Source organism: Callithrix jacchus, chromosome 11, assembly GCF_049354715.1.
Source record: "Callithrix jacchus isolate 240 chromosome 11, calJac240_pri, whole genome shotgun sequence".
Lineage (NCBI taxonomy): Eukaryota > Metazoa > Chordata > Mammalia > Primates > Cebidae > Callithrix > Callithrix jacchus.
In genome coordinates, this window is record NC_133512.1 from 84,059,278 (window position 1) to 84,072,324 (window position 13,047).

The window sequence follows — 13,047 nt, forward strand, 5'->3', positions numbered from 1 at the left end:
CTTGCTGGATCTAGGCTTTAAGAAACTGTCAGTTTCCAGTTTTTATCTCTGAGAACCTGCACTTAGAGCCCTTAGATATGATGTCAGACATCCAATTTACGTGTAACTGTTTCAGATGACTATTTCAACTAATTCTTGCCTGCCAGTTACCCTTCCAGGATGCCTGGCATGTGAATGAAGCTGATATGGATCCTTTCAGTTGGAGCAAACCAGGTGGCAGCTGAATAGCACCGAGTGATCTCAGTCAGTATCTCAAGGGAGTAGAAGAATCATCCAGCTGAGCCCTGCCCCACTTTCTACCAACCAAATCATAATATATAAAAAAAGTTTCTTATTTTAAACTACAAGGTTTTAGGTTATTTGTTATGTAGCAATACATAACCAGAACAAATACATATAACTAAATTTGACAATTTTCAATTTTATGTTATTTTAAATGTTCCATTATGACATAATTTTAGATTTCCAAAAAATTTGTAAGAATTTTGCAAAAATTCCCATGTTTATATAGACTTTTCAAATGATATTTTATCACATTGGATTTCTCTATCTCTTTTCCTATCTATCCATCAGCTGTCCATTTTTGAGTATTTGGGAGTAAAAAGCTGACATTATTCATTACCACTAATTACCTCACATACCTCAGGGTATATTTATTTAAAACAAAAATATTCCTTCATGTAACTGCTGGGCACTTACTTAAATAAAGAAAGCATCATTGATTAGTACTGTTATCTATACATGGTACTATACATAGGCCTTGTTCAGATGGCACCATTTGCCCTAATCAAGTGCTTTATAGTAAAAGGCAATCATTTTGCCTTCAGTTGTGTCTCCTGAGTCTCTTTTAATCTGGGACAGTTCTAGTCTTTGTCTTTCCTAACATGATAATTCTCAAGAGTACAGGCAACTTATGTTTTAAATTAATGATTCTTGATGTTTATCTACTGTTTCCTAATGAATGATTCAGATTATATCTTAAAAAAAAAACAATACCATGGAAGTAACATAATTTTCCCAGTTTTCATGTCAGAAGGCACTTAATCTTGTCTTATTATTGATAACGTTATGCTATTATTGATAATGTTAACTTTAATCACTTGGTAAAAGTGGTGTCTGCAAAGTTTATCCACTTTCAGGTTGCTACTTTTCACTTTGTAATTAATAGATATTTTGTGGTAGGATACTTTGAGGCTAGCTAGGTAAATGTCTTGATTCTCATTAAATGTCCACTCACTAGTTTTAGCAAATGTCTTTGTGTCACTTCAAAATTCCTAAATAGAAACCCTAACTCCCAATATGATGGCATTAGAAGATAGGGCCTTTGTTAGGTGATTAGGTCATGAAAATGGAGCCCTTGTGAATGAAATTAGTGCCCTTATGACAGAGACTTTGGAGCACTCCTTTGCCTCTTAAGGACACGAAAGACATTTGAGGACACAATGAGACATCCCTCGATGAACCCAGAAGCAGGCCCTCAGAAAATGCCGAATTTGCCTGAACCTTGATGTTGGACTTCTCAGCCTCAAGAACTGCAAGAAATAAATTTCTGTTGTTTTTATAATCCACCTAGTTTATGGTATTTTGTTATAGCAGCCTGAACAAACTGAGACAATTGGTGATTTTGGCCTGTCTTCTTTATCATTTTGATGGTAGCCAAATGATGACTTTCCAATTATATCATGGTTTATAGATTTAATACTACATTTTACTATAAGAAAGAACATTTCTTCATAATTGATTGATAATTTAATTGATTAATATTTGTATGGACTCATGTACCCCTATTTAATGGGTTGTGATTTCTTACGATCATTATATTGATGCACAAATTGTTCTAGATTTAACTAGTGGAAGTCGTTTCAAACTGCCAGTTATGATATTTTAATATATCCTCATTATTATTTAAGTATATCTTTACTTTCTTCCACTCCAAGATGTTCCATTCATAGGCTTCAAAGCTCATAGCACAGAACTCCTTGCCCTTTGATGTTACCCATTTATGATATCCTACATCTGTCATTTTGTCTCTACACGGACACCAGAATGCTTACTTGACTTTATCTCCACCAAATTCTTGAGCCTCTTTTATGATTTCAGAAGCCCTGATTGGATATGCCCTATCTCCTCTATTTTTAAACCTGTAAGATATTGTCTTTGCTTTCCTTAACTTACCACTTTATAAAATGGGGTATGATGCTGTATCTTGCAGACCTTTGATAAGTATTGGTGGACTGATGGTCATGATGAACCTCAGGGAGAGCAGCAAGCTAAGAAATACGACTTCTACAGTTTTTTAGCATAACAAGAACAAGCAGGGCACATTATTTTGGATGAGGACGCTGAGATCATTTGTTGTCAAAGTAGTCTAATTGTTAAGGGGACACATGTAGTGAGAAAAATGCGTTTGTACTTGCTGAACAGAAGACAAATGTAGCCAAAAAAGTGTTTAATATTGAAATACAGCTTAATTAGGTGCTTTAAGCAATTAAGACATATAATTAATCAAAGCATGGCTCTGAGTGTAAGTATCAACACTCTTCCTCTCCCCTTCTGTTCATCCTTTGGAAGCCTACCTTCCTCCCCCATTTTGTTCAGTTACCTTTGGCTTGAAGTTGACCAGAATTCAGGAGCTAGTGGTTTCTATCCTATGGAAAGAGAAGGAATAGAGATGAAGTAGAGTACAAAAAGTAGAGAAAGTACTTAAAGAAATTGAAGCAAAGTGCTTGAGGATATAGTTACTCTTTAGCAAATCTGAATATATTGTAACATTATTGGAAGGAGAGATATACTAGGGAATTTCAACACTAAAGATGGTCTACTGTTAGCAGACACATAGAGATAATTTCATTTGAATTTTTCTATTTCCTTTGGCATACAATTTGTTCTTTACTAAGAGAAAATACCTCTCCTATGTCATTCTAGGCATTCTTCAACACAAAGCAGGACAAGATGTATTTTAAGGTCAAGAGCACAGACACTGGAATCAGTAGGAGTTCCTGTTTCCACTTAGTTTTAAGACCTTGAGCAAGACTATGAATGTCAGTTTCCTCATATTGAAACAGGGACAATAATACTTATTTTGTTATGTGTTATAAGGCAGGGGTCCCTAACTCCCAGGGCCATGGACTGGTACAGGTCTGTGGCCTGTTGGGAACTGGGCCACACAGCAGGAGGTGAGTGAAGCTTCATCTGTATTTATAGCCACTCTTCAGAACTTGCATTACCACCTGAGCTCTGTCGCCTGTCAGATCAGCATCATTAGGTTCTCATAAGAGCACAAACTCTATTGTGAACTGCTCATGTGAAGGACCTAGGTTGTGTACTCCTTATGAGAATCTAATGCCAGATGATCTATCCTCATCTCCCATCACCGCCAGATGGGAGCATCTAGTTGCAGAAAAAAAAAAAGCTCAGGGCTCCCACTCATTCTACATTATAATGAACTGTATAATTTTTTATTTTTTGAGACAGAGTCTTACTCTGTTGCCTAGGCTGGAGTGCAATTGTGTGATCTCGGCTCACTGCAACCTCTATCTTCTGGGTTCAAGCAATTCTCCTGCCTCAGCCTCCCAAGTAGCTAGAATTATAGGTGCCCACCACCACGCTGGGCTAATTTTTACTTTTTTTAGTAGAGATGGGGTTTTGCCATATTGGCCAGGCTGGTCTTGAACTCCTGACCTTAAGTGATCCACCTGCCTAGGCCTCCCAAAGGTGAGCCACATAATTATTTTATTACATGTTATAGTGTAATAATAATGTAAATAAAGTATTCAATAGATGTAATGCACTTGAATAATACCAAAACCTCCCCTGTGACCTGGTCGGTGGGAAAATTATCTTCCACAAAACCAGTCCCTGGTGCCAAAAGGTTAGGGACAGCTGTTGTTAGGGATAGAGTCTTTATGTGCATAAAGCTTAGAGTAGTGTGCCTACCACACAGCAGGTGCTTAAGAAATGTTCCCACTACCCAAGCAGATCCCAGAATTCCATGCTGGCAAGATCCTTTCATGGTGTTATTTATAAAACAAAATAAGGCAAGAAGATTGCCAGGCCTTTTTTTTGAGATCTTGATTCACTCAGTCTGGGAATGGAACTGATAATATCTTCATTTCTTGTTTATAAAGTTTCTTTTAATAAATACCTTACATGATTCTTGCCACCAGTGAAAATAGGCAAACCCATAATAAAGCGCCCCATTAAGCATGAGCCTGATAGAATGGAGGTAGCTAGAACCAATGAGACACCCACATAGTTGTATTGCCAACGGCCTATTTCTAAGCCATACTATATATATATATATATATAAAATTGCATTTTAGGTTCTGGGATACATGTAAAGAACATGCAGGATTGTTGGATAGGTACATACATGACAATGTGGTTTTCTCCTTCCATCCCCATCACCTATATCTGGCATTTCTCCCCATGTTACCCCTCCCCAACTCCCCACCACCCACTGTCCCTCCCCTAGTCCCCGCTGAGATGCTCCCCTCCTTGTGTCCATGTGTTCTCATTGTTCAACACCCGCCTATAAGTGAGAACATGGGGTGCTTGATTATCTGTTCCTGTGTCAGTTTGAAGAGCTATACTTTCTCTAAGCTCTTATCTCCTTTTTATCTCACTGTCCACATGTTGTATATACTTTTGAAACTGGAATACTCACATTGAACTTGGCCTTTTTCTTCATCGCCCACCTCTCAAAGGAAAAAGCTGTTGCTTCTCATTATTTCCATTTTCAGGTAGAAGCACAACGATCTTTCCAGTTTTTTAACAAAGATGAAAGGAGGGTATCTTCATTCCTTCTTTTTCTCTCCCTAACTTGTCCCTTATCCCCAGTCTTGCTAATATCTTACTACCAGAGTAATTCTTCTAAAATAAAAAATCAGCCATGTTCGAAAAGCTGTAGTACCCTCCTATAATCTTCAGAATAACATGCAAACTTCTCAAGGAAGCATTTGAGGCTTTATGCTCTAACCCTAGCCTATCTTTCTACAGGCTTGCCTCCTACATTATTCCTTCCTGACCTTTCTCCCCAGCTAGACCACATTGCTTGGTGCTCCCTACAGGTGCAGCCTCTTATCTACCTGATTTTGCAGTTGCTGGTGACTATGGTCTATTTGTGTTCTCCTAAAATGTATATGTTGAGATTCTAGTCCTCAAGGTGATCATATCATAGGTGGGGCCTCTTGTAGGTGATTAGATCATAAATGCAGGGTCCGTGTGCACGGGATTAGTGCCTTTGTAAAAAGTGGTCCAGAGAGTTGCTTTGTTACTTACACCATCCTGGGAAGTGACAAGAAGGCTCTATGAGAAACAGGCCCTCAAAAGATAGGAAATCAGCCAGCACTTTGATCTTGAACATTCCAGGATCTAGAGCTATGTGAAATAAATTTCTGTTGTTTATAAGCCATCCAGTCGATGGTAGTTTTGTTACAGCAGCCAGAACAGACTAAGACACTGGGCTTTTTTCTGCAATTTTCTCTATTGCAGTTGCTACATTTTACCCAACCCAGAAAAGTCTTCCATCCTTAGTCTCCAAAATAGCTCCAAAGCATCCTTCAAGACCCAGAACAAGCATTGCATCCTCATGTCTGTTAACTCTTCTCATGCGATCTTTCTCTTTTCTCATAGCTTTGACCATGCTATATTCTAACCATTAATTTTCTAATTTATCTTCCTCTAGATTGGAAGAAACTTGAACTATATCTTAATTATTTTTATTTTCTCAGTTACTTAAAACATTTATGATATATAGAAGGTATTCACTAAATGCTTGTTGAATAAATGAACAATTAGACCAATAAATATTTCTTGTTTATCCACTCACAAGTCACACTAACAGTTAAGTTAGATGTAGTAATATTCAACAATTACTAATACTTCACCCTGACTATAACATATAGATTTATCCTAATTTCAAGCACATACTGAGGATATTCCTAAGGGTAAGTGATTAAGAATAAAGAATGCCTCTTAAAGATCCTACAAGAAAAATCTAGATTATTCTCATTTGTCATCCACATAAATTCTGGGAATTAGAAGTGGGAATGTTTTAGAGATTACTCCTAACTCTATTCCAGCAGATGTGAGGAGGACAGCCAGGGTTTCATCTGCCCCATTTAGTGCACTTTTACTTCGTGGTTCATCCTATCACAAGTGACAACTTACACTTAATTATTTCTTCCTGTCACTAATGTGAGGAGACAGACTGCCAGTAGAAAGTGGCTTAGGGGAAATAATTCAGAAAGAAAAAAATCACAACTTTTTACATAAGTGTCCAGGCAGTGTAATTTTACTGATTTTCTGCTAATGAACACAATTTCTAATTTGTTTAGTCACTGTCTTTTGTAGTTAATGGGAAAAATATGTAGACTCTGATGATTTGCACATCAATTCCTTGAGGAAAATAACTCAGGAGAATGCAAAACAGGTGGCAAGTTTACAGTGTGTTTCTTGAAGTCATTTTAAGCCTTTTTCTCCAATTGGAGTGTAATTTATCCTCTGCAAGCAAATAGGAGTTTCATTCTAACAGGATTTATTATAGCATGGAGTTTAGCACAACAAAGGTCTTTTGATTTATTCAAGGAGGTTTACATCCTAATACATCTTAATAACACACCGTCCTACTATTGCTTGAATCCATTCTATAGATAAGTGTTTTATGAGGGTTTCCTTCAACAGAATGTTTCCTGTATGAGAGAAGAGATATCATCTGTCTTGTTTACTTACATACTAATGCTACAACAGTGCTAATGTATTATATCCAAACACTTTGATTGGAAAGTTCAAGTTATGATAGCTAATGGCAAGGATAAAGAACAATTAGAACATTTGTTACATATCCTCTGTATACTTTTCCAAGTAAACATAGTAGCTTAAGTATCAATGTAACATAATATGAATTAATAGTGGACTAGCAGTGAACATTAATGATGAATATTTACATTCCACCACATGTACTTTTCAGTTTTATATCAGATTACCAAGATGAAACAACATTTCCTTCAGCTGTCTCTTATTAAGACAAAACACTTGATTAGTAATTTTATTTTCTTTGGCTATCTACCTAGAGGCGAAAGTGTGAGATTATATGGTAACTCCACTTTAAATTTTTTGAGAAACTTCCGTACTTTTTTCTATAATGACTGTAGCAATTTACATTTTGACCAAAATGTATATGGGTTCCCTTTTCTTCGCAACCTTACCTCAATAACACTTGTTACCACTTGTCTTTGATAATAGCCATCTTAATAAGTGTGAGATGATATTTTGCTGCGGTTTAGATTTGCATTTCTCTGGTGATTAGTAATGTTGAAGACATTTTATATGCATGTTGGCCATTTTGTGTCTTCTTTGGAAAAAATTTATTCAGGACCTTTGCTCATTTGTAAATCAAGTTATTTACGGTTTCCTTTTTTCTTTTGAGTTGTATGAGTTTCATATCTATGTTGGATATTAGCTTCTTATCAGGCTTGCAAATATTATCTCACATTCTGTGGGTTGTCTTTTACTGTTGATTGTTCTCTCTGTTGTACAGAAACTTTCCAGTTTTGTGTGGTTCCACTTGCTTATTTTTGCTTGTATTGCCTGAACTTCTGGTGTCATATATAAGGTTACACATTTTTTCCATATTTTATTCTAGGAGTTTTATGGTTTCAGTTCTTATGTTTAAATTTTTAATTTACTTTGAGTTTTGTGTATATATCCAAATGAAATGAAATTACTATTTCAAAGAGGTATCTACATTTTTCACAATAACCAAGACATGGAATCAACCTACATGTCTGTCGTTGAATGAATAAAGAAATTATGGTATACATACACAATGAATTATCAGTCAGTCTTTAAAAGAAGGAAAGCCTGCCACTTTAAACATTATGTTAAATGAAATAAGTCAGACACAGAAAGATGGTTCATGATCTTGCTTATGTGTGGAAACTATAAACGAAAAAATCAAATACATAGAGACAGAATAGAATAGTGGCTGGGGGGCAGAGGGACAGGTTGAAAGAAATGGTGAGAGGTTGGTCAAAATGTATAAACTTTCAGTTATAAGATGAAAAGATTCTGGTGACAGCATGGTGCCTATTGTTAATAAAAATGTACTGTATACTTGAAATTTGCTAAGAGAATACATCTTAGGTATTCCCACCATAAAAAAAGTACGTGATGTGATTGATATTTTATACATGTATCAAAACATCACATTGTATACCTTGTATATTCAATTTTTATTTGCCAATTATACCATATTAAAGCCAAAAAGAAAATGCTTGATTTAGACATATTCAGTTTTGCTTCTTGATGAAAAGAAAAATTGATTTGTTCTTTCCTGCTGTGACTAGTCAACACAGCTTGCAGTTTAAAAACTAAAAAATATAGTTACATAAGAATTGTTTTTTACTAATTCAAATACGCATTTATAGTGAATAGAATGAATGGTTTAAGACCTTTTCTCCCCAACATTAGCAGATCAGCGTTAACATTTCTTCAAGAGGCTTGCATTTCCAATTTTTTCACTCTCATTAGACCATAATGATCCCTTATCACTGCTGGCATTGTCAGAAATCGGACAGAAGTCCAGCAAAGCTGCACATTAATTGGGCAAAAGTGTCAACATCCTCCTCACAGCTCTGCATACACAGCTGTGGGAGTATTGCCAGCTCCCACAGGAAAGCTGAATAGCGGGACTTAGACATTTTGTACTGTTTCCATTTAAAATAAGGAAGTGGGAATTGTTAGCACTTTCGACAGCTTTTAAGATTCTGTGAGAAAGATAGTCATTCATTTTCCCCCTTACTTTGTTATATCCATAATCATTTTCGTCAGGAGTAGACAGTGGGGGCTACCACACTACGAATTCACCATGCCAAAGGTATTCTTTGTTTCAGAATTAAGGCTTTTGTATTTCTATATTCAGAGAGGAAAACCAAAAATTAAGTTGTTATTAGATGCAAAGACTGACAAGCACTTTTTAGCAAGGACTTTCTCAATTTCAAAGAATAAAAACCAAACTCAAAGTCGATTCATGAGAAAAGGGGGAATATTGGTTGACATGATAAAATTATAAAGAGGGCAACAGTGAAGTAGCTCAGGGGAATACCTTCAGGCAGAGATTTTCCTATTCCAGGACTTGTGGTCTCATCCTCTTTCTCTCTTGCTCCGTATCTTCCTTCTTTTGATTTTGGTTTTAAACCAGTGTACTCCACAGAGTAAAACTTCATCCTCCAAGAGGTCCAGACTTATCTTCAATAGCTTTACAGCCAGAGAAAAAAGAAGCTTGTCTCCCAACTCCTGTGGGGAACTATTCAAAGGAAAAAGAAAAATGAAAGGCAAAAGAACGGGGATGATCTCTGACTAAAGCAATCTTAGTCCAGAGCAAATATTGACAAATACAAAAATATATGTTCAGATCATGTTTCTATTCTGAGGAATAATCTTTGTTAGTTTAAAATCCTGTGTGATACAAGTCACCCTAAAGAAAATCATTGATTTTGAAATATAGGGAAAGAAAAAGCTAATTACTTCATGAAGGAACAACATATTATTTTTAAGAGAATAGATTAATAAAGAAATAAGTACAAGAACAGAAAATGAAACACCGCATATTCTCACTCATAGGTGGGTGATGAAAAATGAGAACACATGGACACAGAAAGGGGAGTACTAAACACTGAGGTCTATTGGGGGGAAAAGGGGAGGGCCAGTGGGAGGGGGAGGTGGGGAGGGATAGCCTGGGGAGAAATGCCAAATGTGGGTGAAGGGGAGAAGAAAAGAAAGCACACTGCCATGTGTGTACCTACACAACTGTCTTGCATGCTCTGCTCATGTACCCCAAAACCTATAATCCAATAAAAAATTTAAAAAAAAAAAAAAAAAGAAATAAGTGTACAAATTCCTCTAATTGAACTTCCTTGAAGTTGGAAAAACTGCCCCTTTTCCCTTTCTGGCAAAACAAATTCATTGATCATTGTCATTCTGTTGAGAAGTATTAACAGGTTATGAGGTTCCAGAGACCCAAAAATATAAAGTCCTAATATTAATCACATGGAGACTTAATACACAAATAAAATCAGAGAGAACTCAGAGTGACAGAAAAGTTCTGAGGGATTCTGAATTTTCTCATTCCAGATTCTGTACTAAGCACCTGACATAATGTACTCAGGGCAGAAATAGATCTGGTCAGATAATTGCCTAATGACTTTTCTAGTTTTCATTTTATCACCATTAAGAAGTATCTCCTGAGACTTCAGACAATTTTTACTTAGTCAAATTTAATTTTCCCATGTTTCCTCTCACGAAGAGGTTACATGTTAAGATAAGTGGAATAATTAGTGTAAATTTCTCTGTTAATTGATGTTTATAGCATGGATAAAGGAGGAATCTACCCATATTCTATTTTATGTATCAAAGGAGGCAAAAAGACCCCTGGACTATAAACACCAGAACCCCTCTGAGTTCATCTTTCCAGTGTGCTGCTGCAGCATAAGAAGGGTTAAAACTTAGGAGCAGAATGAAAGATACTGTAATAGTGTTCTCTTAAACATTTTTTTTTTTTTAAAGAAAGGCACTGTGGGTTTCCTTTTTTCTATGAAAGCCCAGGACAGGGCAGTGTTCAAGTGTCAAGGCACAGGGACATCTTATGTCTACCAAAATTTCCTATGAGCCCTCAGGTCATGCTGACCATATCTACTCTAATCCAGGATTTAAGGAGACTGGATTATTAGAAAGGTTGGTCCCAGTAACTTCACCAGTAATATTTAGTGAAGGCCTGTTATGTGGCAGATATAAAAAAGAGATTATACAATCCCATGTTTCAAAGCTTAATTTCTTTTTTTTTTAAATTTTTTATTGGATTATAGGTTTTGGGGTACATGAGCAGAGCATGTAAGACAGTTGCGTAGGTACACACATGGCAGTGTGCTTTGCTTTTCTTCTCCCCTTCACCCACATTTGGCATTTCTCCCCAGGCTATCCCTCCCCACCTCCGCCTCCCACTGGCCCTCCCCTTTTCCCCCCAATAGACCCCAGTGTTTAGTACTCCCCTTTCTGTGTCCATGTGTTCTCATTTTTCATCACCCACCTATGAGTGAGAATATGCGGTGTTTCATTTTCTGTTCTTGTGTCAGTTTGCTGAGGATGATGTTCTCCAGATTCATCCATGTCCCTACAAACGACACAAACTCATCATTTCTGATTGCTGCATAATATTCCATGGTGTATATGTGCCACATTTTTCCAATCCAGTCTATTATCAATGGGCATTTGGGTTGATTCCAGGTCTTTGCTATTGTAAACAGTGCTGCAATGAACATTCATGTACATGTGTCCTTATAGTAGAACGATTTATAGTCTTTTGGATATATACACAGTAATGGGATTGCTGGGTCAAATGGAATTTCTATTTCTAAGGCCTTGAGGAATCGCCACACTGTCTTCCACAATGGTTGAACTAATTTACACTCCCACCAACAGTGTAAAAGTGTTCATTTTTCTCCACATCCTCTCCAGCATCTGTTGTCTCCAGATTTTTTAATGATCGCCATTCTAACTGGCGTGAGATGGTATCTCAATGTGGTTTTGATTTGCATCTCTCTGATGACCAGTGACGATGAGCATTTTTTCATATGATTGTTGGCCTCATATATGTCTTCTTTCGTAAGGTATCTGTTCATATCCTTTGCCCACTTTTGAATGGGCTTGAGTAATCAAAGCAGCATGGTATTGGTACCAAAACAGAGATATAGACCAATGGAACAAAACAGAGGCACCGGAGGCAACACAACATACATACAACTATACAATCTTTGATAAACCTGACAAAAACAAGCAATGGGGCAAGGATTCCATGTTTAACAAATGGTGTTGGGAAAACTGGCTAGCCATGTGCAGAAAGCAGAAACTGGACCCCTTCCTGACACCTTACACTAAAATTAACTCCAGATGGATTAAAGACTTAAACATAAGACCTGGCACCATAAAAACCCTAGAAGGAAATCTAGGCAAAACTATCCAGGACATAGGAGTAGGCAAGGACTTCATGAACAAAACACCAAAAGCATTGGCAACAAAAGCCAAAATAGACAAATGGGACCTAATGAAACTCCACAGCTTCTGCACGGCAAAAGAAACAGTCACTAGAGTGGATCGGCAACCAACAGAATGGGAAAAAATTTTCGCAGTCTACCCATCTGACAAAGGGCTGATATCCAGAATTTACAAAGAACTCAAGCAGATTTACAGGAAAAAAACAAAGCTTAATTTCTTAATGAGTAAGGCAAGCAAAGCAGAAGCTGAACTAAAACAACATAAAAATCTGTGATAAAGTAATAAATGTATATACAAGTTGCACTAGGGGAACAGCTGAGGAAATCACTTCTGTTTGTGGTAAAGTGAGAGATCAGAAATAACTTACAGAAGTTACATTTGAGCTGAGTCCAGAGATGAGTAGGCATTTACCAGGGAGACCAGGGGAAAGCATTCAGGCTGAGCAAGCAGTCTCAGCAAAATTGTGAAATGTTAAGCTTCATTAGGGAAGCTGCAAGCATCTTGACAGCTGGCATATATATATATGGGGTGAGGGCAAAGATCCATAAGGTCTAAAATCATGTCAAGAATCCTGGATTTTTTTCCTATTGAAAAAGTAAGCTTATAAAGATCTGGATTTTCTTGAAGACCACTTGAAAGCAGTTTGGAGGATTAATTGGGAATGACAAGATTTGAAGCAGGGAGATGGGTTAGGAGGAAATTGTCATAGTCTAGGTGTGATATGGAGGTGGCCTAGACTGCATGGAGAAGAATCCTGGATTTCTTTTCCTATTGAAAAAGTACGCTTAAAAAGATTTGGATTTTCTTGAAGATCACTTGAAAGGAGTTTGGAGGATTAATTGGGAATGACAAGACTTGAAGCAGGGACGTGGGTTAGGAGGCAATTGTCATAGTCTAGGTGGTAACCTAGACTGCGTGGAGGTATAGGGACGGGTGGTCAGGCCTGTTTACCTGAGAATATTGTATAATTGTAATGTGATAGAATTGTCTGCTGTC

The 13,047-nt window shown here is 37.0% G+C and overlaps 1 long non-coding RNA gene across 2 annotated transcripts in view; it reads right to left on the reverse strand.

Annotated features, from left to right (window-relative positions):
* The window catches only part of LOC118143717 (uncharacterized), a 34,196-nt gene extending 24,940 nt beyond the window's left edge, over window positions 1-9,256 (reverse strand). Inside the window, exons 1-2 of one of the 2 annotated variants that reach the window (XR_004728086.3) lie at window positions 9,107-9,256; window positions 2,603-2,648 (exon numbers count right to left, since the gene is read on the reverse strand). This is a non-coding gene — a long non-coding RNA (uncharacterized LOC118143717). The remainder of the gene's footprint in view (window positions 1-2,602; window positions 2,649-9,106) is intronic. The other variant, XR_013523754.1, reaches the window with a different exon arrangement.
* Between the last annotated feature and the right edge of the window lie 3,791 nt (window positions 9,257-13,047).